Source organism: Pan troglodytes, chromosome 7, assembly GCF_028858775.2.
Source record: "Pan troglodytes isolate AG18354 chromosome 7, NHGRI_mPanTro3-v2.0_pri, whole genome shotgun sequence".
In the NCBI taxonomy this organism is placed as follows: domain Eukaryota; kingdom Metazoa; phylum Chordata; class Mammalia; order Primates; family Hominidae; genus Pan; species Pan troglodytes.
In genome coordinates, this window is record NC_072405.2 from 140,505,481 (window position 1) to 140,532,806 (window position 27,326).

The window sequence follows — 27,326 nt, forward strand, 5'->3', positions numbered from 1 at the left end:
AAATCCATATAAAGTGCCTTAGAATGGTACTTGGAAGAGAGCAAACCCTCAATAAATGTTAGCTAGAATTTGCAGATGCATACACTTTGATTTTTTTCCCCAAAGTTCCCAACAGATACATAGTTAGCAAGAACAAATTTTATGTGAATGGTGGTGCTACTATAGAAGGAAAAGAAAAGGGAGATGTAGATACAAAGCCTTCCATTGAACAAGCTCTTTAGATTAGTGATCTCCTAGAAGACAGCACCCAAGTCGGTCTACTGTGGTGTGGGAAGAAAAATACTGTAACTTCCGTCTGCCATTTTTATTTTGTATAATTATATGGCATTAGAACAGAAAATAGGTATGTATGTACATGTATATAGATGAAGACGAAATGCACGCTCAAAAAGCTTTACAAATGAGATGTACAAAAGTTTGGGCACCACTGCTATTAAGGAAGTTAAGATTTTACTTTTTCTTAAATATTTCTGGTAAAAAATTATGACAATGACGAGCCTGGCCAACATGGTGAAACCCCGTCTCTACTAAAAATATAAAAATTAGCCAGGCGTGGTGGTGGGAGCCTGTAATCCCAGCTACTCAGGAGGCTGAGCCATGAGAATCGCTTGAACCCGGGAGGTGGAGCTTTCGGTGAGCTGAGGTCACACCATTGCACTCCAGTTTGGGCAACAAGAGTGAAACTTCATCTCCAAAAAAAACCTATGACAATAAAACGTCTTGGTCCTATACATACAGAATAATTCAACATGTATTTACTGACTGCCATCCATGCTTATAAGCATTACAGGAAAGGTGGAGTAAAATGTGACAAAAATGCAGCGCAGGAGCTATCTATGGTCTGTACAAAGAGACAGCAACAACACTGCCTAATGTTTAAAGGCCACTGCCAAGGATTCCAGTGGGTTTTTCTTTTTAAATATATTTTAGATGCTTTTATTTAATAAATACATTTAGGAAATAGCATTGTAAAAAGTGCATTGTTAAAATTCACGGCACTTAAAACAAGAATGTGACTAGTATAAAACAAGAAGGGCAACTCAAACGGTGAGAAGTAATCATACAGTGGTCTGTTATGGTACTAATTCAAAGTAAGACTTGCATAAATGATAGCTGCGGCATGAACCACAGTATAACTTCACACATTCATTAAAAAGGCAAATTTATAGTTAAAACTTCAAAGAAAAAGTACTGATAAAAAAGTTTTACCCCAAAATTGCAAACAAATACATTAAAAGATTAGAAGATAAAAAGCACCAGACATTAAACAAAATAAAAATAATAAAATTCAACTCAAAAGGTCCCCTTTCAGCAAATAGTCTGTAAATTATGACCCTTATGTAAACAGTGCTAAATCAAGGACTTTTTAGCAGAAAATTTATCAGTACTTTTATCTAAGGCTTCAATTTGTAAAGAGAAGTTACCAAACATCAAGTAACTCTTAAAATGGTACACAGGTTTTCAAGCTATTGGTTTTTCCTTCCTAACTCTCTGAATGAGTTTTTCTTAAGTAGCAACAACCAATCTAACAACTTTAAACTCAGAACACAGGATGGCATCAAATGACATTACCATTATTCAAAAACAAAATAATACCTTATATCTTGCCATTTTTACCACTGTGCTTCTGATTTCCCCAACTGCCAAAATATTACCCCCATCTTCCCTTTCTGGGAAAATTAAGGCTCTCTCGAGAGACTAAGTGACTTTCCACATAAGTAATAAATGTCTCGAAAGTCATCTCCCAAATCAAAATTCAGTTTTTAAAAAATTATTCTGTTCACAGATCTCCCATAATCTTAAAGATATTTATATTGCTAAAAGCAAATAAAAATATATATATTTCACCCCTAAGTCTGTTTCCTACTTATCACAAGGCACTTAGGACACCTGGTACTGGCAAAAAGAAAAACTCCAAGACAAGTTCCTTTTTGTTTTGAACACAATACCCAGCAAACTAAAGACAAAAAGCTTAAACTTTAGCCAGAACTCTACCACTCTAAAACGCTATTTTCTTTTTTGTTGGCTTCCTAACTTTGTTCATGTACATTTTCTCTATGTACCTAATAAATGTTTTATGTGCAACCTGTATTCTGCTTTTTTCACTTAATATTAAACTGCAAATAACCTTTGCATATTTTTTTTCCTGCATGTGCATGGCTACTTCAGCAGTTGCATAGCATTGTATCACTCTGATAGATCATCTGTCTCCTATTCACTCCTGTCAAAAATTAGCTTAATGGTCAGTTTTTCCACTTTCATTAATGGTACTGATTATAAAAGCCTAATTTTCAGGATGAATGTCAAATAACAAAAAGTTGCTTTTATGAAAATAATTTTAAGTTGTGTGTGTTTAAAAATACGATTATGAATTATCAGCAAACACTAATAGTATTTTTTCAGATACTAATAATTTATGTCCCTAAGTCGCAACACTGACAAAAAGTCTTAAGTTTTTGACTTCTAAAAAGATGGTCACATACCAGAAATGTCACAAAAATCTAACTAATCCTCTTGCAAATTACATGTGAGTGCAATTTAGGATATGGTTAACTCAAAGTGAAGGTATCTTAAAAGGGTCCAATGGCTAATATGGACCCCTGCTCCCAACACCCACCCCTCCCACACACACAGAACAGCTGGTTCTTAACATGCCCCCTTTCAAACAAAGCTCCCTCAGGACGGCCAATTTAGACAGAATGTCTTATTAGGAAGAGAGTGAGAGAATGTTCACAGACCCAGGGACCTAACGATTCAATATTAACTTGAGGAAGACAGGGATGAGGTACCAACCTTTGCCCTGAAGCACTAATGAACATTATGTTCCACTAGGTATTGTTTCCGTAAACATAAATCTTCCTGTTCACAAGAGTTGATGAAGTTTTCTATAAATTAAACCTTTTTCCTTGAAGATGCACACTAACACTTCAGAGATGTTTTCCTCAGGTTTTTTGTTTTAGGAGAATGAGTATTTTTGTAAAGCAAATGGTCAGTCTCCCCTGTCCCTAGCTCATACATTCAGACTTCTGGTATACCAAGATTACTTGAATGGGGAATACATCTGCAGAGGATCTGGGGGGTGGGGGGCAGTGGGGGAACTTCCATCACCACTCTGAATTCATTCATTTGGCACAATATTCAAGAGTTGAGAAATACAGAGATAATCTTGACCTTGGGGACTGTGATAGGTTACCTCAATCCCACTTATTAGGTGGCTAGATACAAAATATTTTAAAACACGAATGCTTCCCTCTAGTATTTTTGCCTTGGAGATAAAATTTCCAGGGCAAAAATGTATTCACTTAGAATACATATTTAAAGAAAAATATAGCTTGAAGTCAGGAAGGATAAAGAAAATTCAAAATCTTCTTCCTGAATATACACATTCTTATATATATATATCCTTATATATATATAAGCTTTTATTAAATTACATTTTGTGGATTGAGTTATACTATAAAGGGAGGGGACAAATTTCCTTTGAAAGTTTTATTTAATATACCGCTGGGAGTAAAATTAAAGGGATATCGATGATTTAAGAAGTGTGTTTCCATTTCCAATCCCAACATTTAAAAAATGGAGCTGGAGTACTAAAGGTGGTAAAGAAGCAACATTTCTTCCCTTTTTTAAAATTTCCCACACTATATCAATGTACCTTCTTATAACCCATAATTTTATAAAAACTAATGTAACTGTTTTCCAAATGTCCACGCTGATAATACAGTAAAGTCACATATTTAGAGGGTACGTCTTTGGAGCCTGTGTGGGCCCAGAGCAGTAACTATAATATACACCCCCAAGTAAATCTTTTCTTTCTTTAAAAATACAATCCAGTCATTATGGTACTACTTAATAGAATGTCAAGCAACATTTTACTATCTACACAACCCAGAGATTCACCAAATTACTCTACTTCTCAAAAATGAGCAAGCAGTTCCCCCAATATCCAATGACAAGGTCCACTAAGAACAAACAAGTAGTTCAAAACCAGTCACAATCCAACTACATTTATTTACACAGTTTGGCTAATGTTTCACAAAGCACTACTCTGGAGGATCTGGTATTAGGCACAGTACTTCATAAAGAATATTTCACTTCATAAGCTTCTGTTTTATAGGTCTGGTTAAAAAAACAGGATTTAGAAATTTTGACATATTTAGAAAATACTTAAATTTGAGTAATATTCATTGAGATCAGTATTTCTCAAAATCTGTGCCCAACTAGCCCAAATAATGCTGTTGCGAAAAAAAGGGATCTATAGTCGGTAAATTTGGGAAATACTCCAAGCTGTATCTCCTTTCGAAAATTCAAAAAGCATTAATATACTAAAATTCATTACATTTCTGTTTTTTAAAAAATGTTTCTTTAACACAATATTTTCTAAACTTATTTGGACTCAAGAGCACTCCCCCCCTATTATTTTTTAGAAGTGCCTACTAATCTCAGAACTAGTTCTCCATGTAACATGTTAGTTATATGCACTTGAACCACAATATTCTAGCAAATCTGTTAAAAAAGAGATTGCAAATGTGGGGCCCCAAATCCAAATTCAACCTGCCATGGGTGTTTTACATGGCCTGTATAATATCTTTTGTAAATTTGTGTATTAGTGTACAAACATTTCAAAACTTGGGATATTTAAAATAAAAATTTAAAAGATCAGCTTTTCCTATAGAAGGCCTTGGTTGATCTGAACTCACCTTTTTCCAGCAACAACAGTCAATGGGCCTACAGAGGCCCACAATGCCTTTTTAGGTTCTCCAGCTGCCACTGAACCAGTTTGCTGACACCTGGCCCCAGCTCCATAATGGAAGATGTTAGGGCACGTTTAGATGCTTGAGGAGAAAAGTCAGTCGTCAACCAGCCCATCCCCTGCAGTCTACCTCCTCCAAGAATTCTGCACGTGACCCAGGATGGTTTGTCAAGGACAGTCCCTGTTTACACCCATTGCCCTGGCATATTTAACACAGCCACCTTCACCTTTGCCCTCTTTTGAAGAAGTTAAATGTACACTCTAGCTGTGAAGCTGTCACAGACCACCCTGATAATTCACTTGACTTCCTCCACCCTTAAGTCCCACGGATGTTTTAAAACACTGAGTGTATCCTTCATTACTTTCCAGTTGTTTCGTGTAAGTGTAGTGGAAACAAAAGAGACGAGAGCCCAGATAACTTGGTCTGCATTCAGGCTCTACCTCGGAAGGGCTCTGTGAGTTGGGTATGTCTCCTACTCCCTTTGGGATTGAGGATCTTCATCCCACTATTTTACAGGGTGAATGGGAGGTTCAAAGATGGAGCAAGTGCTTGGTACATAGTAGGTGCCTAACAAATAGTACTTATCAGTTCTGAGACTGTATCTCCATGAAATTATGACTGTCTCTCACACATCTCTTAAACTCCAAATGGAATAGTTTTGGGTTCTTACAGTAAATAGATAACATATGTGGTGGTTGACTGATTTGCTGATTTCTTCCCTGCAAAACTGGAAATGTCCTTGTTTCGATTCCCATGTTTCTTATGCCTTCCCTACTCCTCTCATCCCCAATTTTGGGGCAAGTGGTAGGAAGGCCTTTTCCCTATTTGCCCCATCGATTCCAAAAATAAATTCCAGAAGAGCATGTGTCCATTTGCTTGCTTATGGTATTTTAATTTTTTGATGGCTGGGGGTAAGAAGAGAACTCTTTAAAGAAAAAAAAAATCTCCCCACAGAGTACGGTTCACAAAATTCATGACCTGAGCTGATTTGAGAAATAACAATCTGCCTCTATTTCAGAAAATAAAGTGATGACTCACTCACTAAGATGGGCTGAATTTTCTTCCTCTGTGCTTTGGGATTTCTAACTATCAGAGAATTTCCCTTGGGATTTTCCCCAAAATCTTTATTTGCTCCCAACAAGCTTTAAACAATCTTCTATTTTCTACTCCTTTTAAATCTGTCCCCTTTTATTTTAACTAATAACAAGTTACTTCTCACGAGTTCCTTCTATGAAAAGAAAACCTCAAAGTGGATGCTAAAATGCTTAAAATTCACTTTAAACCCTTGCCAGGCCTCTTTTGTGAGACTACACTGAAATCACCCTGGATGCAAGGTCTCTCCTGCTGACTTTGAAGTTTGTAGATGGACAAAACAAAACAACAAAAAAAGCAGGGCTCTGATCCAACAAGTGCCCTTTGTGGGCTGGTTATGACTGTACAAAAATTTCAAGTAAAATTGGCATAAATTAGAAATGCTGTTCTTTAAAACCCAACCTAATGAACCATCATTATCTTGTCATGCTAGCTGACTAATTAGCTATGCCCCACTGCCTCACATGACTTCCAAACATTTTAGTTGCTTATAATGGACAGGAAGGGGCGACAGTGTGTGCAATTCTACAATGTCTTCGCTTGAGAAAGAAAGTATAAAAGGTTAGATCTTAATTCAATGAACTTCACACATACAGGCCAAGAGTTCTAAGACAAGCAAACTGTACCTTTTTGGATAATTCTCATGAGGATAAAGAAATACTAAGGCTTTCAAATTAAGTGCATTTATCTATCAGTCATGGGCAGCACCGAAAATTATTTTAAAATTCCTTGCCAAGTGACTCTTCTCTCTTCCAAAAACTTTAGGGAAAATGGATAAAGAATATGTTAACTTCCTTTTCTTTTTGAAAAGAACAAAAAAGGACAATGTTGTTCATTTATACATTGTCCAGTTATGGGAAAAAACCCATTAAGAATCTATGTTTTTCTTTCCATTCAGTAGTTATTCCCAATGTTTCTTGTTATTTCTGTGACAGTATAAGATCTTTACAATGTAAGGTGTATAATAATGAACTAAGAGATCTGAGTAAAACCTGAGAGAGTATTCACAACAGGGGTGTATTCTATACCATCACAGTCTCTTCCAATCAAATCACTGTGCACTCTGATTGTTGGGCTACTAGACCATAAATGAGCTCTGTGCCATTCTCTTCTCTTATACTCACTGCAGTTCAGCCTCCATGCTAACAATGTTTTAGCCACTTTTCTCTTAACAGCCAAAAGCTCATCCCATCTTACTAACAGAGCTGGTAAGACCTTAGAGGTAGCATATTCTAATTGCCATGTTAAAAATAATAAAAAAGCAAAACCTGAAATCCTGAGAGGTTCAATGACTTGCCTAAGTTCACATAACTTGGACGGGTTAGCACCAGGACTAAATCTGGGTGTGGCTCCCACTCCTGTGGCTTCTCCCTCTTTTATGATGTAACTGGAATTTCAGACTGTGGGGAGCACTGGCCCAAGGTAGCAAGTAAGTCCCTCAGCTCAGATACTTGGTGGATGAGCCTCAAAAGCATGGATCAATTTGGCCTCTGAAGGGATCCCCAGGGTCTGTCTCTATGTGCCGAACCACTTGTGCTCTCCAGCCAGTACACTACAGTATAAACAAAGGAATACCAGGGCACATCCAGCCACGGGATGAACACAGGCACTGAAGATTTTTGGGAGAAAGAAGTTTTATATTAAAACAGACATAAACTATATTGTGGTGCATAAAACCAAATTTGCTTTTCCCCCCTCAAGATAAAACACTGTATTTCCAGGAAATTTCAAAGTCTCCCAGGGTCTTTCGTTCCTCAATCAACTTTATGCAGAGATGCAGTCCACATTTATTCAATTATATATTCTCAAAAAAGGTCTGTGGGGAGAGGGCAATTACTAGTCACAGACCCCACTGTGAGGAAGCCATGCCAGGGAGACTGTGAAAGATGATTAAGGAATCTGCTGGCCCCTCAGCTCCTGCATGCTGTCTCATATTCCAAGGATCCCACTACTCTGAAAGTGATTCCAGTTTAAATATATGTGTGTATGGCCATGTATGTGTACACATGACATCATAGCCCCTAAACACAAGCCGGTTACTTTGGTGCTCAAATGAATAAATAATGTTCTGGAGGGAAAAGCACCCAGATATGTAAGCCTCCATCATGGAATCTTCCTAAGCAACTTTCAAGGGCATTTCTGCCTATATGCTACTTGCACCTAATGTGATGACTTAACCACCCAATAAATTCCAACTCTACTTCCAGGGGGTAGGTTTGAAAAGGACTAGAAGGGAGATGTAGGGTGGTGGGAGGCTCGGAAAATACGGGAATGGGGTGATACGTTAGCAAGTGGCTTGGGGTAGGCTTAGGGAAACCCAGGGCATCTTTGATTGTGAGTAAAGATGACCAGGAAGATCTCATACAAGAGATACCTAACACACACTCTGGCCCATCTAAATTAGAGGCTGATAACTCCTCAGGTGGAAGTACCCTAAGGCAATCATATAGTCAACAGAGAGTAAGAACTCTGATACATAATACAATCTTGAGAGTTCATGCAAATAGTGTGAGCGCCTACATGGAAGCCTGTGTGGAGGGGGGCAAGGGACCTGGGGTGGAGAGATTCTGAAGGAGTTAGGATTATAGTCAAGGGATCTCCCTCCCTCCCTATGTTAGTTTTTGTTCTTACTTCTATGACTACTGACAGTTGAACCTCTCCCCAAGCTACTTCCCAATTCCTACATATCATATATATATAATAAACAGAATGAACAAAAGGAATATGGTAAACAGGTATAAAGCTTAAAAGTTAACTGCTAGACAATATAAACTATAAATATATGGAGAATACAAACTATGAATACTTTTTTCACTTGCTAACAACCAGCATATGAGGAAAAAAATGTATTTTATACATTGTCTTCATGTTTCCAGTGCTATTAAAAAAGGGAGTACCGGCTGGGCGCGGTGGCTCACACCTGTAATCCCAGCACTTTGGGAGGCCAAAGTGGGTGGATCACGAGGTCAGGAGTTCAAGACCAGCCTGGCCAAGATCATGAAACCCTGTCTCTACTAAAAATACAAAAATTAGCTGGGCACGGTGGCAGGAGCCTGTAATCCCAGCTACTTGGGAGGCTGAGGCAGGACAATAGCTTGAACTCGGGGGATGGAGGTTGCAGTGAGCCGAGATTGTGCCACTGCACTCCAGCCTGGGCAACAGTGAGACACCGTCTCAAAAAAAAAAAAAAAAAAAAGAGAGAGAGAGAGAGGGTACCTGTGGAATTTCAGATAGGTTAGACAGAAGGTTTATTCACTACTCTCTCCTCAAGTGAATGCTTGAGGTAGAAAATAATTATCAAGTATGAAGAAAGTAGCCTTTGAATGTCAACTGGAATTCCTAGCTCCTCAAATGTCTTTAACTAATATTTAGACTAAAAGAACCCCTTACTTTCCATGATCCATGTTGGGATAAAGGGTGTAACAGAATTTTGAAAATATTTATAAAATAGGCTCCATTGAAAATTCCCCCCAAAAGCTCTAAGAGAGCAGACCTCAAATACAAGTTTATTTTCAGATGCATTATTAAATGCTTCACATTTTTTACTTCAGCAGAAGCATAAACACAAAAGCCTGTTCCATGACCCTAAAGACAGGATTTCCTTGAATGACGCGCTAATGAAAAATGCAAACCAGTGGAAGTTTTGACTCATTGCACCAGGGTCTGCAACATTCCAACCAAAGATCTGCCCTGGACCAAGAGAGAAATCACTCCTCAAATCAAAAGTTACCCTTAACCCCTTGCGTTGAGAATATTTCTGCTTTTGTACAACATGGAAACAGAAAAAGATCCATCCCCAGAAATACCTGATTTTTACTAATACGAATATGAATTTACTAATATGAATAGCTCCCTTTGACTTGGGATATAGTGTCTGATTATGTGTGTTGATCACAAAACTTACCTTCAAAATGCCCAAATTCAGAGATCAGGTGGCCAGGTTCTGTACCAAAGGGCCACACTTTTCTCCTAGCTATAGCTAACTGAACCAGGGAAGGGAGCATGACCCAAAGGCTTCCCAGCAACCCAAGATGTGGCTGGAGGAAAAAAAGATGAGCTGGGCCAGTCAGATCCCACCCTCTCAGGAATTTGAACTAGAAAAGAGAATTTGACAGAGAAGAGACCATGATGGGCCATGCACAAATTTTACTGAAGGAACACAAACTACAACTAGGTGTAGAAAAAAGATACAACAAGCAAAGGCAAGTCTGGGTACAGCATGAGTGTGAAGAGAACAAAACATAAATACAAAAAAGAAGACATCCTTGAGAGACACCAGGAGGTGGCTGGAATTAATCCCCCACCAACCACCACTTTTGAGTAAGTTTAAATGAGCCTTTGCTCACTTAGGGAGCCTAACTGAAATGGTTCTCTCTGTTATTTTATTTAAGCCTAAAAACCCTATGAAGTGAGTATTATTAACCTCTGCAGGCCACAGAGCTATTAAGTAGCAAGATCAGGGAATCAAGCTCAGCAATGTCTTGCTCCACATCCTAGGGCTTATTCACCATGCTATATGCATTCCACAATAACAACTACCAGCGCCTTCTACCAACTACGCACAGAGGGACACTTTACATCTGTTTTACAACAAATTTGCCTTGAAAAGTGGGCATATTTCACAGATGAGGAAACCGAGGTTCAGAGCAGTTCAGTGTGTCTAAAGTAACATAGGCAATAATGACAGGCCAATGACTCACACACATTCTTCTTGCTACAGACCTCTGTGGTGCACACACTGACAACTTAGGTTCTAGCCCCTGTTAAAACTAGTGAGAAGGAAAAAACCACAACTGGAAAAGGCAGAGGATTCCTAAATATGATGGACAGGACATGGTGTGGAGGTCAACAGAGAGACACAACACACGTCTTTCTTGAGTGCTACCTCCAGATAAGGAGAAGAGAATGAAATTTCAGAACATCAGAGATGGGCTTAACCTAAAGGCAAATCAAATCAAGAATGCTAGCTAAACAACGGAGGCTCCTAAATAGGATTGGAAATGGAGAGAGAAAAGTGCTGATGTTTCATTTCACCTGGTCCTTCTGTGGTTGACCTGTCAGAAAACGCTGCTGGGATCTATATAGGATCCTGTGGTCACCAGCACTCTGTCCAGATGGACACGACTCTCAGGCCAGCCAAGTCCTCTCAGTCAGCAAAGGCAGTCGTGCGTGCCAGGCAGCTGACTTGGCTAGCAGGACTTATCCTCCCTTTCCTCTGCCTGCTTAGATACCAATAGTGCTTGGAAGGAAAAGTGGCCCGAGCAACATCTCTGACTGTGGAAGCCTACTTTGTCTCTCCTTTCTTGATCAATACTAGCAAGCAATGTCTAAGCTTTTTTTGGAACTATAACTGTATTCTTGAGATGTTACCAGATATTCACGCACAACATATTTCATTTTGTTTCAATTCACTTCACTATGTGCTAATAAATAATGTGTTTGCTCCTCATCCTCAACCCATGAATACGAACATGAGAAAGGGTGAATCCTTCCCTTCTAGAAGCATGCCGGGTGACAGTGCTGGTGCATCACAAGTAAACCACAATGTCAACACACGATGATCACTATGTATGCAAAGGGGTTCCAGAAGCCCTACTTGGGTGAGTCAGGGAGAATGTCCTGGAGAAGGTGGCATTTCACCATCTTTGAAGAGTAAATGACCCCCAAGCATCAAAGGAAAAGAAAAACATCTTAAGAAAGGGGGAGGAACACAGGCAAAGTATGGGAGGAGAAGCTATGAAGACTAAAATTACTGGTGTACAAGGAAGTGGTAAAAAAGAAAAAGATCTTTCAAACAATATTGTGAACTGAACCAAGGATGTGGCCCTTTTCTCATGGCAACAAAGGGCTGCTGGCAGCTTTAAATAGGAACTGTGATGGGGGAGCTTGTTCCCTTCAGTTCCCCAGAGCACCTAGAGCAGGCAGAATAACAGGAGATGCTCATAAATGTTTCTAGAAGTGAATGATTAAATAAGCAATCAGGATTTGGGAGGGTGTCCCATCATACTTTCCCCAAAACAAGATAAAGAAGCAAAGATGGGCCGGGTGCGGTGGCTCACCCCTGTAATCCTGGCACTTTGGGAAGCTGAGATGGGAGGACTGCTTGAGCCCAGGAGCTTGAGACCAGTCTGGGTAACATAGCAAGACCTCATCTCAACTAAAATTTTTAAAAAAGTAACAGGGTGTGGTGGTACACACCTACAGTCCCAGTTACTCATGAGGTTGAAGCAGGAGGTTTGTTTGAGTCTAGGAGTTCAAGGCTGCAGTGAGCTATGATGGTGCCACTGTACTCCAGCCTGGGTAACAGAGTGAAACCCTGTCTTTTAAAAAAAAAAAAAAAGGCCAGGTTTGGCGGCTCACACTTGTAATCCCAGCACTTTGGAAGATTGAGGTGGGCAGACTGCTAGAGCCCAGGAGTTCAAGACCAGCGACCGGCTTGGGCAACATGGCGAAACCCTGTCTTGCTAAACAAAAAGTAGCCAGGTGAGGTAGCACAAGCCTGTGGTCCCAAGTACTTAGGAGACTGAGGTGGGGATATCATCTGGGCCTGGGAGGTCGAGGCTGAAGAGCCAAGACTGCGCCACTGTACTCAAGTCTCAAGCCTGGGCAAAAGTGAGACTGTCTCCCCTGAAAAAAGCAAAGAAGGACTTCCAGCGTTACAGCATAAAGCATGTAGAAGTTCTGGATAAAGTATGGCTAACATCCATAGTGAGTAACCAGTAAGCATGTGAGGTGATTTTTGCCACAGCCCTTTTCCATTGTTTTGGTAACCTAAGGGAGCTTAGGTTTCAACACTCTTGTAGAGACAGCAAAAAATGACCCACAGATGGGGGGTTGAAACTTAGATTCCCTCCCAAAGTTGGACCTCTTGAGGGACTACAATCTCAATGAAAGGTGAACTAGGGAAGAGAAAAATCCACCCACCAGCACAGGGAGATGCAAGAAAGCTGGTCTGTCTCTAAGCTGGGGGTAGGAGTGAAGGTGCGGCTGGAGGAGTCTGACCTGAGATTACATAACTACTGGTCAGTGATTCCACCTGAGTGGAATCCACTCTCAAGCTGCAAAGTGATTGTATACAACAGGGGTCTAGACATTCAGGGATGAGGGGAATCATATCAGTGACTTAATCTCAAATAAGTGGTTGTAGGGGGAGGGTTCTGTGTACTGTACTTGCCATTTTTCAGAAAGTTTGGGATCTTTTAAAAAATATTTTTAAATGAATTAAATAAGCAGTTTGGAGCTGGAAGCACCCCAGGAGAATCAAATGCAAAACCACTCTGGAAGGTAATGACTCAAATCAAGCCATATAAATTTCCCACAGAGAAAGCCCTCCTGATAACAAGATTACCTTCCAAAAATATAAAAACATTGAAGAATACAATTTACCATGGGAGAGAACCAACAGTTATAAAAAACAGAACTAATTTCCCCAATAATTTGATTTAATACAGTTACTGAATACATGACACAATTTGTAAAAATAAAGACCTAAATAGTAAAATAAAATGAGAATAAAAATGAGAAAAGAACAAGACACTATGAACGATAGACAGATATAAATACACATTAAGCACGTCTAAAATATAAAAAATATGTATCAAAGGAACCATTAAAATAGCTGATGAGGGAATTAGTTAACTGGAAGATATATCTGATGAAATTATCCTTAAAATGAAGCACAGAGAAAGAAAAAGTAGGATAATAAGTGAGGATAAGAGACATAGAAGATAGAATGAGAAAGCTTAATATTAACCTAAACCTACAGGTACCGCCGCCACCCGCCCCCTCAAAAAAAAAGTAGTCATTAAGAGGACAAAGAAGTAGTACGGCCCAGAGTGAGATTCCGTCTCAAAAAAACAAAACAACAACAACAACAACAACAAAAACTAGTACAGCCCCTTTTCATACACTCCAGTTGGGGAAATCCTTGTAAAAAAGAATCTATTGCTCAACTCAAGCCTACAGTTAACCCTAGTGACAGCTCCTAGATCTAATGAAGTTCAAGGAAAACGAGAGTAACAAGAGCTATAGTAGTCAAGCAATTCATGGACCTTGAAGAATAGGGGAATAAATGGTATGTTGTGATATAATACTGACAGCTAAGACTTACTGAGTACTTAGCCTGTGCAAACACTGTAGTAAGCTCTTTAGATGAAGAATCACATTAGATCCTCCCAAAAACCCAATGAGATGGGAATAAGAATATGATGATGATTTTACAGATAAGGAATGTTAAGCACCTTGCCTGCAGTCACACAGCAGGTAAATGGAGGGGCTGGAAGTCATCTCTACAGCTAGGCTCTTAACCATTCTGTTATCTCAGCAGAACCCCTCTCCCTTGATAAAAATCTACTTTGTAATTAATAAATAAATTACGTGTTGAAGGAACTCCTCTACCCTATGCTTATAAAAGCATTGTGGTCAGGGTGGAATATCCTTTGCCCATTAGGTAGAATATTTTCCTTCACAAGAGTAGGGAACTTAGTTGTGACTGATATATTTTCTCCTTGAGAAAATCTTCCCGTAAGTAGTCTACACAAGGGGATGTTGGGTGAGGCCCTCTCTCTAGAGAGAAACTCAGGAAGTGTCCAGCCCAGAACTGGTAGGAGCAGCTAAAAAAGTAGTCTTTCCTAAAACCATGACCCTTCTTTGTGGCTAGTGGTGTTACACAAAGCAACATGGCAGCACAAGTTCCATAAAGGTGGTGCTCCATTCCCTCTGTCCAAGCATCTCACTTCCATACACCCCAAGGAAATTGGTCACTAGGAGAAAAGTGGCTAATAACTCAAAGTCGATTACAGATCTGATGGTTTCAGCCAAAATACAGACACAATCTCTGCAGATCCAGTAACACAGAAATGATTTAGTAAATTAAGGAACATCTCTATATGATGATATTATTATGTGGCCCTCAAAATAAGACTGTATAGGCCTGGCACGGTAGCTCATGCCTGTAATCCCAGCACTTAGGGAGGCTGAGGCAGGCAGATCACTTGAGCCCAGGAGTTCGAGACCAGCCTGGCAAACACAGCAAGACTTTGCCTCTACAAAAATATTAAAAAATTAGCCAGGTGTGGTAGTGTGCACCTGTAGTCCCAGCTACTTGGGAGACTGAGGTGGGACAATCACTTGAGCCCAGGAGGCAGAAGTTTGTAGTGAGCTGAGATCATGCCATTATACTCCAGCCTGGGTGACAGAGTAAGATCTTGTCTTAAAACACACACACACACACACACACACACACACACACACACACACACAACTGTGTAACTATAGAGCAATATTTGTATTATTTTAAAGAAAAAATGCAAAATTCAACATGGCATGTATTTGAAGATGGTAACTGTTAAAACAATGTATACAAGCAACAAAAACTAAAAAATAATAACTAAAAATAGTTGGGTTAGAGTAGTGGGATGGTAGGTGATCTTTTCTCTCCAAATATTTAAAAAATTCTATTGTTGCATGGTATACTACATTTAGAGGGGAGGCATTCAGGCTCCTTGATAGCACTCCAGTTTAAGAATCATTTGCAGTCTCCACAAAATTATACCACTGTTTGTTAAACGAAATTCTTTCCTTGAAGCATTCCCCCATCAATTTTGCCAATGTTAGCTTACATTATGCAGGACAAGAGCAATATCAAGTTACTTAACATGATTAGTGAAATCTGAAGGAGGAGGAGGGAGGGTGGAGAAGGAACAGTCGAAGGCACTTAAACTACTAACAAAAAAAGTACTGTGGCTTGTACATAAAACCATTATTGGCCTCCATAAGGCATTATCAGTCCAATAATACATTTCTGTTTTAGACTTTTAAAGAAGTGTACTTGAAACCAGAACGGGCCTTGAATTTCAAATACATAGAACTAAAGGAATGCTGCAGTGGGAGAATTAAGGCCAACTGAAATTGGCCTTTTGTCTAGGATGCATTCTTTAGACTTAAGAAAAAGGCAGAGTCTGGTTTAGCTGTGGATAAATTTGAAAGTAAAATCTGAGGTTTGCAGAATTACCCACACACCCAGAGAGAGAAGGCCAATGCAGATTTCTGTGATACAGTTTCCAAGTAAAATAGCCATTCTGTGACCTGACTGTACCTCTAGCTCGAAGGAAGCAAACAAAAAAATTGTTAGCAGGATGTCCTGGGAATACAGATAGTGACAGTTCAAGTGGCTGTCTACACATGCTCACAGGGTCAACAGCAGGAAAGAAACAAGAATGTTAAACTTATGTCCCAACAGATTAAACTGCCTCCCAGTAATACATGCCACCTACCAAAGTCCCTCTCCAAGTTTCATACTGACATAGTGGTCATCTCAGCTTAGTGTAGCAAACCTAGGTTTTCTAGGTTTTGATAACTATGTGTGACTGTCTCTTTCACCCCTAAGGGGGTCACTATTAGATGAGGGGTCACTATTAGATGAGGCACTGTCCTGGGAAAGTTGAAAGGTACGTAAAGGTCAGGGTCTCTGGTTATATGAACAGGCCTCTGGATTCATGCAAGGGTAGAATTACTTTTAATTTTTGTCTTATCTGGTCTCTGGTACCTGCATTAGATAAATGTGCTAAGTGTGTGTTCCAAGCATCCAGGATCACAAAATTTTGAGGCATTCGTTCCAAATTAAATATCAGGCCAGGCATGGTGGCTCACACCTATTATCCCCGCACTTTGGGAGGCGAAGGCAGTTAGATCACCTGAGGTCAGGAGTTCAAGACCAGCCTGGCTAACATGGTGAAACCTCATCTCTACTAAAAATAGAAAAATTAGCCAGGCGTGGTGGCCCACACCTGTAATCCCAGCTATTCTGGAGGCTGAGGCACAAGAATCGCTTGAACTTGGGAGGCAGATGCTGTAGTGAGCTGAGATCGTGCCACTGCACTCCAGCCTGGGTGACAGAGCGAGACTCTTGTCTCAAAAAATAAAAAATCAAACCAAATCAAATAAAAAGTTATCAAACATTTACAATAAAGTACCAAGCTAAGTCACTCCCCTATATGGGCCCATGTTTCCCCCTCCAATAAGATGAAACTTTTTCTTTTGGTAAAGATCACACTAAATTCACTTCATTACCCATTAATATACATTGTGACCTGCAGTTTGAATATTTCTGCAGACCCTTGTAATTCTGATGGTTCCTAATTCTAACATTCTTTCTGCCTGATCTGTGTGATCTCAAGGAATCAGCTCTGTATGTAAAAGTGTAAAGAAATAACTTCCCTCATTTAAAAGGTTAATTGGATAACCAGTGTAGAGACAAGTAACTTATAAATTCAAAGCTTTTCACTTTGCTCATATTTTGCTCTATGTGCATAGAAACTGTCTTTCAACTAAAACATGCATAAGAACACAAAAACTAAACCAACTAGGCTAGATCTTCATCCTGTATGTTTCTTTGCAAGAAGGCAATTTGGTTCTAATATTTGAGTTTAATAAAAAACAAACAAAATCTATCCTAAACAGAGGTACCTAAAGAAGGTAATTTTTGTCCAACAGGTAGAAGCTGCTGGGAAAAAACAGTCCTTAGAAAAGAGTTACAGATTTTAGTCCACTGTTTCTCTCTACCTTTAAAAGCCATTTCCCTCATCTGCTCAAATTAATTTTTCCTAATGAATGGAGTTAATCCTCCTTTTTTGAAACAGAAATCTTTCCTGTAAGTATTACCTGAGAAGTAGTTCACCCTACAGTGTAAGATGAGTCACCAGCACACAGAACAAGTGCTGAACAATCCACTTGGCCAAACAAATCACAATGGGGGCAATCTGAGGATCACACCGTCCTGAAACAAGAATGGCTGCTCCTGGTCCCCAAGGATGGCCCACTGATCAGGAGAGCCTGCTGCCGGGCTGCTCTGATTTGGTCTCACTTGCCCTGCAAGCAACAAATCCTTCTCATTCCCAAGTCTTTATTCTTCCGATCAGCAGAGGGGCTGCTCGCTCCTAAAACTGAACTCGACCAGAAGAGCTATACTAACAAGTGCCCTAGACCCAGAGGAAAAGGGTGATGCTTCAGCACGTGTCAAGTTAAAGGGGCAGTTTATCCTATATGTACCTTCAACCTCACTCTACCCTTTTTAAAAAAAACAAGAACAAATTATTCTGATGTGCTATTAAGACACTGCACTGCTTGTAGGCCACACAGTTCCAAGGAATTTGTTTTTCTTTACCAAGAAATTATACATACCTTTTACATAGTTTTGATAAGAAGATTATTTACCACCCTCAAGGAAAAGGAGAGTAGGAAGTCAAAATCATTTCTTCCATTTCTACATGTACCGCTCAGATGCCTGGGCTATTCAGCTAACTTTGCAAATTAGCTTCCAACACCTACCAACCTGTATCTCCCCATTTCTTGGTCTTTTGTTTTTGCATCTTTTAGGAGTATGATACAAGCCCCAAGGTTTTTTAAATGAAACTAAATGTTAAACTATAAACGACGGGTTGATCACCCACTGAACTAAACTTGCTTTCATTACCAGGATTTCGTATCATTAGGAAATGGTTCCCAATGAAACTATACATTTTCACATAGTCATCCCTGCTTCAAAAATCACTAAATTTAGATTATCATTCTATTCTCTAGTATCCTGTTTATGAAGATTGTGTGCCACTCTGAGCTTTCCTCCCATTTTGTTATTTTTATAATGTATAAAATCTTTATGGAAATAAAAAAAGTCATGTTTTATAATGGAAGGGGAGGAAGCAAGACTTGCTGTCTCAAGTTGAATGATGAAGAAATAAAAAATAAAAATAAATTTAAAAAAAGACTTACTGTCACTAAAAGGCTGCGGTAAGCTCCAGTCCCAAATACTGGGGAGGCTGAGACAGGAGGATTGCTTGAGCTTGGGAGATCAGGCTGCAGTGAGGTGTGATCACACCACTGCACTACAGCCTAGGGGACAGAGCAAGACTCTGTCTCAAAAAAGAAAAACAAAAAATGGGCAAAGGACATGAATAGACATAAAAATGACCAGCAGGTATATAAAAAAAAATTCAACATCACTAACCTTCAGGAAAATGCAATTTAAAACCATAATGACATATCATCTTATCCCAGTTAGAATGGCCATTAAAAACACCAAAACAAACAAACAAACAAAACCCCTATGTTGGCGAGGACGTGGAAAAAAGGTAACTCGACACATCGTTGGTAGGAATCTAAATTAGTACAGTCGCTGTGAAAAAGAGTATGGAGATCTCTCAAAAAACTAATATAGATTCATCATACAATCCAGCAATTCCACTATCCCACTACTGGGTATTTCTCCAAACGAAAGGAAATCAGTATATAAAAGGGATACCTGCACCCCCATGTTTATTGCAGCACTATTCCCAATAGCAAAGATATGCAGTTAACCTATGTGTCCATCAACAGATAAATGGATAAAGAAGATGTAGTATATATACACAATGGAATACTATTTGACCATAACAAACAATAAAATCAAGTCATTTGCAATGACATGGATAGAACTGGATGTCACTATGTTAACTGAAATAAAGCAGGCATAGAAAGAACAATATCTTATGTTCTCACTCATATGTGGGAGCTAAAAATGTTGAGGTAGAAAGTGGAATGACAGATACTAGAGACTGGGAAGAGTATGTAGGTGGGAGAGAGAGAGAATAAAGAATGGCTGATTAACGAGTACAAACATACAATTAGAGGGAATAAGCTCTACTGTTCAGTGGCAGAGTAGGGTGACTACAGTTAACGACAATATATCGTGTATTTCAAAATAGCTTGAAGAGAGGACTAGAAATCTTCCCAACACACAGAAATGACAAATACTCGAGGTGATGGATACCCTAAATACCCTGACCTCATAATTACACATGCTATGCATGTAAGAAAATTTCACATGTACCCCATAAACATGTATAAATACAGTGTACCAATAAGAACAGAGGGGCTAATCTAATGGAGAAAGATAAAATCCTATCACTCATTTACCAAACAAATCAACAGATTTTTTTAAAGGTTAGTTTTAGTGTTGTAATTATCATTTCTTATCTTAAATCTAATATGAAGAAAGCCCATATGCTAAATCTCTTTCCTTTCTGAGGAAGGAGAAAAGCATCAAAATCAATTGAAAACCTTGAAGTTCAGCGGTCCCTCCCAAGGCAAGGTCATGCCTGCTTCCACTCAAGGTCTGCAGAAGGGGAAGGTAAGGAAGCAAAGTAGCAGGAGGCATCAGCAAGGAACTGCGGGGGGACATGTGGACTAGAAGAAAAATAAACCACATCCAATACACTGGCTGTGCATCAGAATTACTTGGGAAACTTGCTATAAACACAGCGGCCAGGCTTCTGAACCCAGGAGCTTGTATTAAGGAGGAGCTCACAGGATCTTGGTATCTGCTTCTCTGGGTATCTCTGGGCATCTCTGGGCATCCTGATGGAGGTTGTCTACAAACCTCACTTCCAGAAAACCTGGCTTATAATGTCATTCCTAAAGATGACAGAGCTGGTGAGATAGGTCACACTTCGAGGAGAACAAAGTAGTAGTTTCAACTGGTCTGTGGTGCGACCCAGACATTAGCCCACATGTAACACTCCCCAGGTGATTCCAATGGGCAGCCAGGGTTAACACTGCCCTGTCTGGTAACATCTGCCACATAGATAAAACCTTGCCTGTTCTCATTAAAAAAGCTCATCACTTCCTACTCCCAAGACTTGTTCAAAATCCCATTAGTCCTAGCATCCTCCATAGGATGAAGGGGGGCAGAGGAGCTGGGGTCCACGAGAAAAGTAAAGAGACCTGAGTTCTAGCCTTGGCTCAGCTACTAACTGGCTTTGAGATCTTGATTCTCAGTTTCCCCATCTCCAAAAAGGTAATGTTTGCAGTAAATTCCTTTAGAATGTAAAAGTCTATGACTCACAATACCTTATATAATCATTTTTCATTCTTCTCATACTAATGTATACCTCCCTGCCTGCACTGCTTTCCCTTGGGGAAGTACCAACTCAAAATGACAGCAAGCCTTGAAATTATTAGAGGATGACAAATGACTGATACTATGAAGATGAAAGAAGTGGCATGCATATCAATAAGGCATGAAAGATGGAGGTTCAACTTGGCCTTCTGGCATTTTTCAGTAAGTCCAAGTTTTCACTTACCATTACGGGGAAGTTTTGTTTTGGAGGAGGTGCAGAAATGGGGAGGTTACTATGATCTTTGGTAGAGAGGAGATAATAGCTGGCAAAGAACCAGGCTGAAGAATCAAACAGCTGTGGTTTATGGTCTGAACCCTTGCACCAGACCACTCAATCTACCTTAAATCCTAAACGGAAAACAGGTAAGGGGATACTTAACCCCATACTTATGCCACACAATATCAACTTGACATAGCAACCTCTGCCTCTCTTCTCACTATCGCATTCATTGTTGAGGATGTATCTTTGAGAATTAATACTGGATGACATAATATTTCATTCAAGTCCGAGTGATCAACCGAAGTTCACTTCCTTGGAAGCACGGACTTCTTTTCCTTAGCAGAGTACCAGGCACAGAGCAGATGTATGCTGAAGTGAACTGAAGGAATCTGTGTTCTCTGGCATAGAATCTTGATCCACATAAAGCCTTCCTGAATACCACCAGTACAGGATTGGATTGGCTCTTAGCTACACCTACTGTAGTTCTTATTTCTGTATACCTGTGGGTGGAAATGGAGGATAAACCTCTCTTCGCTTTTCCTCATAGTCCACTACCCTTAACTTGGAACAGAAACCATTTAGTGAGACATAATAAGCATAGACTCGAGACTGTAGCTCCATATTCAACTCAGAGCTGTGTTATTTTGTAGCTGGATGACCTTGAGCTACTTCTCCAACTTTTTTAGAGTCTTCATCTGTGAAACAGGAATGAATAATCCTAACCATCTCTAGATCTTAGACAAGAATGAAATGAGAGCATATACAAAGCTCTGAGCACTCCGAAGGCACTCAACAAATGGTAGCTCCTTTTCTTCTTCCAAATGCTTTGAAACCCACAACTGGGAGAAGTCTTCAGATGAAGTTATATTCCTGGCCCTAACAGAAAGAAGTTACAAATGGGTGAACAAAGAAGCCTGTAATTGGGCTTTCCACAGGTCAAAGAGAGCTAAAGAAAGCCACTAATTCACTTATCAAAGATTCCTGGAAGGCAGTAATAATGGCTTTGGGCAGCAGCACTTACGTACTTTCAGATGGATGACCCAGGTCAATACCCCTCTCTCAATTACCAGTCCCCTGAGGCATCCCAGCGCCCGCACACAAAAGCTCTCCTCCTGGCTAGCCTAGGAAGGAGAAAACACCTTCTAAACAGAGGTACACACAGGAGCTAAGAAGTGAAAAGGGTTTTAAAGGGGCCTTATCAACTTATAAAGCAATTCGTCCAAATTTTACTAGCAGGATGCAACTTCAGTTAGAAAAAAAACTACGTATATAAAGATTCTTGCACAATTAGAGAAACGTAAGCATTTCGATGCTTTTAAAATTATGTATGTTTAAATCTATTATATTTTCTAAATATTATCCAAATAAACATAAAAATGCTTTTAAAACAAATAAGGAGGCCATATCAGAGAAAAGATAGATTTATTTTGCTTTTTTGTTGTAACTCTCCAATGGAAAAGCCATGTAAAAAACTACATTCCTCACGAAGAACAACAGAACTGGAGGAGAACGTAAACCGTTACAACCAAGTAGAAGATAATACTAGTCACATTTTTTTGCAGAAGTAAAGGTACTGATAATGACCGGACTTCATCAGCGGCTCCAAGAACAGATTCTATGACAGAGTGATCAAGGAAAGAACCAAGTTTCAAAAAGGTAAGCCTCTTTAAGGGAAGAGTATGAGAAAGATTCAGCCCAGTTCCATGAATGGATGCTTTGCCCTGACAAAAGATGTCACAAAAAGAACCCTGGGGGCCTGACCTCTAGGTCTGGCATTGCTGCTAATAAATTATGATGTTCCTGGGCACAGCAAACTCCTAGAGCTGCATTCCTCATTTGTTTAAAAAAGAAGGCTGGGGGGCACTGGGCTGCTCCAGCTGTAACAATCTCTTCCCTTTCCTCTAAGTTCACAAAGTGATTCCATATACATTCTGCTACTGTGACAAAAGCCACATTAGTCTCCATTTTATAAAGGATAAATGATTTACCCCAGATCACACTGTAAACAAGTGCTAACAAGGACTGTAACTCTTAACTATGAATTCAAAATTTAGGCTTTTCTTCTACTGTAGCCAATCATGGACTACGAAGAACCAGCTTGCTAAGACATGTGATGGTCTATGCTACTGACAGGTATCCTCAGACAAAAAAGCTGGCATTTGTGTCCTGTAGGCTGATCCCAGGGTCTTCTGTGACAGTACCTCAGCCACAGCTGAGACAATCTGGAGTAAACACTTAGCCCGAATTCTGACCAAATGGATTTGTGATTGGGATTTGCAGGCCAAACATGAACTGAGAGCCAAGACTGCAAACACACACACACTCTCTCTCTCTCTCTCTCTCTCTCTCTCTCTCTCTCTCTCCTCTAACAAAAAAGCTCCATGGCAGCATGAGTGACCCTAAACTATGAGAAGGTAGAAAGTGTGAGTCAACAGAAATGAAGGAACAGAAATAAAGGGACAAGGAGAGCAGTGCACTGACAGTGCCAGGAGAGGTCTTGGCAGACACAGAAAACTAAGTGAACTCAATGGCAGACGATGGAAGGACTCTGCCTGCTGCTGAGGGAGGTCAGTCCCTGGGGTCCCTTGTCCATGTGCAGCCTAGCTGACTCACAATAGGTACGGCTTTGACAGTGTAACCCCACCCTCACCCGTCCACATCAGAATCACATGTGTGTGCTTTTCAATGCAGGCACCCAGGGCCCCCCATCCCAGACTCTCCAGATCAGAATCTCCTAGTTGATTACGATACATGCTCTAGCTGAGGACCACAGGCCACGGTAACCTGAGTGAGACTGGGAAGAAAGCAGCTGCCAAACAGCGTCAGCGAGAAAGGGGAACCAGTCTGCCCCATCCAGTCTGGCCATTCACCTAAAAGATGGTTTCCTGTAGCAGCCACTTGGTAATGAGGACAACGGCTATAGGCAACAGGAGAAAAACACCAATAACTATAAGCCATACTAGTTCTTCATATCCAGTGAATTTAAGACAACAAAAGATGAAGCAGATGAGGTTGAGAGGAAAGAACCAGAAAGTTCATTAGAAAAAATACAAATTCAAAATATGAATTCCATTTTTACCACATGAAAAATGTTTAGACAATCCCATCTTTAAAAATGTAAGCAGAAACAAACATTGAAAACTCCTAAAGACAAGCACAAAGTGACAGAGTTCTCATGACAGAAACAAAAAATAAGTGTCATAATAGTCTAAATCTAACAGGGCACCAAGAAGTCTAAAGAGTGGGAATAAAGGAAGTACAGATATAGAAATGGCTTTCAAATGCCTTAGGAAACACCACCAGCAAGCAGCCATTAGCTCCAATTGGGAAATGATTTCTGTAAGATTTCTCAAAAGAGCTTAAAAATTTGTCCCCAGATTACATAAATGTCTTTGCCACTCATATTGTGTCTGCTGACGAAGGGCTGTAGGCGTTTGTGGGCCCATCACATGGACGTAGCAGGACAGTTTTCAGACTGCCAGTGGAGTTCACAGAGATGTAGAGAGTGGCAGGGAGCCTCTCGGGAGGACCTCATCTGGGTAGAGCTCAAGGGAGCAAATAAATTCTTAGCCATGAAAGGAAGAAATCCAAAGTAGTCTGGTTCTCAGCGAGGCTGAAGATTTATTTCCCTGTGCCATGACAAGAGACCTAATAAGTGTGTTGAAAACCAGAAGAAAAAAGAAATCAAAGGGCCTTATAAAAGTTATGTAAATTAGTACCAATATCCCTCAAACCATGAGTTCTTTAACTCTCTATGATGTTAGATAGCATAAAGGGAATGAGCAATGTAAACACTTACTGCTGTGTTACACATGCTTTTCATTGTAGTAACATGAGCATTTCAAGGTCTTGAGTCCAGATCTTTAGGATGGACACGACCAACCACAGAAAGCTGTAGTCACATCCCATAATCTAGACATATTTTATTAAATTAAAAGGGTGTGGCAGGTTAAGTCCACCACTCCTGTGCTAAATGAAAAAAAAAAAGAAAATATGACCCTATCTAAAAACGAACTGCACTTTTTGCTGACATCAACAGCGTCAGGGTGGAAACAAAGAAATTACCCAGAGACTCACTGGCTTCTGTTTCATTAGAAACACATGAAGACAATATATGCCAATAAGAAAACATTCTTTGCAAAAGTCTTCCATGCAAATAAGCCTTTCTCTTTTTTTCCTTGATGCATCATCAAGTTTTGCAGCTAAGAGTGCAAATATTAGACTGGGACATACGATAAAAGAGTCGAGAGACACTGGACGAAAAAAACTCTAATTAATTCCTGGGATAGTTCATCCATATGCATTAAAAATCCTTTCTAAATATAAATATGCATGGGTGAAACAGAAGAGAGGGGGAGCTGTTGTTTCTGGGCCACCCAACATCTACTCACCGTACCCAGTAACCACTCTGGTGGCAGAACCAGAATTCAAATCCATGGCTTTTACCTCTTACTTTTAAGTCTTTTCATAAAGGCCCTCACAATTAGAGAGTGTTAGGAATGTTTACAAAGCCCTTCCTCATCCATTAGTTCATTCAAAACAATCCTTACAGACAAGCAAGGCAGGAACCCTCAAACCCATTTCACAGATGAGGAAGCTGAAGTAGAAAGTGTTATTGAAAGTGATACCCTAATAAGGTATCGAAAGCGATGTCTACCAAGGGACAGAACAAATCCTAGTCCCTCTGCTTGGCAGGTAAAAGCAAAATCTCCAAAATCAAGCCCTTGATTCACAATGAGACAGAGAGGGGAAAAAAAATGAACAGAAGTACACGAATCCTACACCTTCCTCTGAACTTTGTGGTTGCTATAGCCTAAAAGTACACGGGGGAGGCACAGGAAATTACTCTTTTCTCATGTAAGGTCTGAATCATACACCCAGCACTAGGGGTTCTGAAGTCACCCACACCTTCTGCCGAAATCTGCTTCTCTGCCAGATCCATGGCTGTCCCACATGGAGTCTTGAATATGGCAACGAGGGAATGTGAGGACTGGCTCACAAACCACAGTGGATGTTAATGGCAGGTGTTAGAAATCCACTTCTGCAGAGATAGTTAAGCATATTTTTAAATGGAGTGGGGGGAATGCAAATCATAAAAGCAGCATAGTGCAGTGAAAATAAATTTGCTTTTGAAACAAGCACAGGGTTCAAATTCCAGCCTGGGTGCTTATCAGCTGTGTGATCTCAAACAAGAAACTAACCTCTTTCAGCTTTAGTTCCTTCATCTATAAAACAAATAGACTTGACTAGATAATTTCTAGATCTTTCTCTATTGTAAAAATATTGTATAATTTCTATACTACAGATGAGAAAGAGTCAGCAATGTAGTAGTTGACAGAGAAGGAGAAAAAAGAGAAGTGAAGGCAGGGAGGAAAGAACATAGAGCGTTAAGCAGGAAACTGGTCCACTAAAATAGTTAGGGGCGTCCATAACTAAAGCGACCCTGAGCTATTTACAACCTTTTGCCTCTCTTGAACCAATAATCAGTATAAAACCTACAACTAAAAAGAGGAGATGGGAACTAACTTTTATAAACATCAACTATGTGCCAGGTTAGAAACCTGAGTCTGTGTCTCATTCAGCAACTTTGTACTGTTCTAAGAATACCTCAAAGTGGCACTTACATGTTCCTTATTTTATTTGGTCATCAAAAAGAGATAGGCAGAGGTAGTGTTCTTGACTATTTTGCTGACAAGGAAACCATGGTTCAGAGGGATCAAGGGGCCTTTAAAACACATTACAAGGCCAGTAAGTAGCCCAACTGGAAGTGAACAAAGATGATTTTACCAGACCAGTGCTTGCTCATACTCCTCGCTGTCCCTTTTCTACCTTTACTTCTCATATGGAGTATGGATTTCAGGAGAATCCAGCAGGATAAAATGGTAGCTGACCTCTGGCCTAGAATACAAGTTTTTAAAAGTGGTGTGGTATATATTCAATTGTGATTATATGTCCCAAGAAACTGGGCATTTTGTGGATAAAGTCTACTTGTGATAATGGTTATGGAATCTTTTGACAACTAGTCCTCACAAATCAGCACAACTCCTGGGAGGCATCCTTGACACACAGTCTGCCACAGTAGAGAGCAGTCAACCATGTCAGCATTTTCAGAATCCAGACTAGAACTTTCTTAGAGCATGATTCATATAATTTAATAATCCTACTGGACTCTTCCAGCTTTGAGCTGTAGCATTATCCAAATCAACAAAAGGCAACAGAAAAGAGGGAGAGCAATACATGCTCATCAGCGATTCTATTAGAGAGTGAAAATTTGTAATAAAATAGTCAGAATTATCCAGTTACTTAAAATTCAGAACAATCAGTTATT

The 27,326-nt window shown here is 39.8% G+C and overlaps 1 protein-coding gene across 12 annotated transcripts in view; it reads right to left on the reverse strand.

Annotated features, from left to right (window-relative positions):
* ASAP1 (ArfGAP with SH3 domain, ankyrin repeat and PH domain 1) overlaps positions 1-27,326 on the reverse strand; it is a 391,937-nt gene that overhangs the window by 200,998 nt on the left and 163,613 nt on the right. Inside the window, exon 1 of one of the 12 annotated variants that reach the window (XM_063817375.1) lies at positions 7,144-7,229. The exons of the other annotated variants lie outside the window; for them this stretch is intronic. The gene's annotated coding sequence lies outside the window, so the exon portion shown is untranslated. Of the gene's footprint in view, positions 1-7,143; positions 7,230-27,326 lie in introns of those variants that run through there. 12 annotated transcript variants of the gene reach the window in all.